The sequence below is a fragment of the Bison bison genome, unplaced genomic scaffold (assembly GCF_000754665.1).
Source record: "Bison bison bison isolate TAMUID 2011002044 unplaced genomic scaffold, Bison_UMD1.0 scf7180017864273, whole genome shotgun sequence".
In the NCBI taxonomy this organism is placed as follows: domain Eukaryota; kingdom Metazoa; phylum Chordata; class Mammalia; order Artiodactyla; family Bovidae; genus Bison; species Bison bison.
Genome location: NW_011494845.1, coordinates 515,897 through 517,433, shown reverse-complemented (window position 1 = coordinate 517,433; position 1,537 = coordinate 515,897).

Below are 1,537 nucleotides of genomic sequence, written 5' to 3'. Positions count from 1 at the left end.
TCCCTGGACTTTCTAAAAACTGTTGGCATTTTGCTTCAATTTATTTTATCTACAGATAGTCTCAGGATTGTGGAGGGACTTGGGTTCTTTTTACATTCTGAATATAATTAATGAAGTGCTATAACCAGGACCACTTTTCCTCTGCTAGATTCACCTTGGATGGGCATGAGAATAAACTCGGCATTTTAGGAAACTTCACGTACTTCTACCACACTTAGAGGCTTAATCAGATCATCACATTTTCAATCATATTTTATTCTGGGGAGAGTGCATTTTTAAAAGAAGATTTCTTTTCTCAAAAGAAATGGTTCTCTTCTTTTTGAGTATTTTGCCTACTAGAGTCTTTGGTGCCTGAGGGCTGCTCCACCTAAGGTCCCCATTGTTAATATCTGTATTATGTCTACTGGGTTAGGGTCTCTGCATACTTAACAGGAAGGCCACACTGCTTTCATGAAGTTTCTTCTTTTTCTTCTCTAACTTAAGATCATCCTCCTCTGCTCCTTTGCTTTTTCCCGAAATCTCCCTTCACCACTTAAGGTGGCTGGTAAGCCTACCCAGTGGAGCTGAAAGTATAGTAAAAAGTGGACTGACTCATGGTGGACATGTCCATTGGAGAATTTCTCTTTCCAAGTAAATAGCTTTTTCCTTTGGAAAGTATTCCTTCTTTTCCTCTTTAGATCTTAAAAAAAAATATTCCATGAGACCTGTCATTTAAATCTGCTCCTGGGACAGATTACAAACTATAAAAGATCTAGGAAGAAAATTTGAAATGCAAGGAAATGTGGAGAAAGACACAAAGCATGTGGCAAAAAACTCCAAGGATTTGGATGCTCAGTAGAAACACCCCGAAGATTGCCTCTTTTTAGCATGCTTTTGATCTGGAAAGTTAAACTGTATCTCTCACCTGATAACATATTTTGAAAAGAAATTGCAGCATCTACTGGTTTGGGTAAAGGTGGAAAGAGTCATGGGAGTGGGCCGTGCCCACTTTATCCTACTTTTAAGCATGGATGAAATGCAAAAGAAGGTAAGACAAAGAAAAAGCAGCACTCCATGCATAATAAAAAAGCACAGTGTCTGTCACCAAAAACACTATCCACAAGCTACAAATAATGCTTTTATTTGAGGAAACTTTAAAACAATGTCCACTTCCCAGTGTTTTCTGCCTCTGCTATCTTTGCCAACTTTTAAAAGTGAAAAAGACAACTGCAGTTGAACAGAAAAGGAAAACTGCCTATGTACTTTAAACACACACACACACACAATCAAAACACACTTTGACATCAAAAAACAATTGTTCAAGTGTTCTTTTGACTTTGGCCCATATTGAGACTGAAATTTGTGGCATGGTGTATTGAAAGAGCATATGCTCTGGAAATTGAAAGACTTGGGTTTAATTTTTGGTTTAGCTACCACAACTGTCATAGTCTGAGTCTCAATTTCTTCACCTGAAAAATGGAAATAATTACCATATAGAATTTATGGGATCGCTTCTTGGCCTTTTGGCTAAGATCAAGTGTAGAATTTACGGGAAATT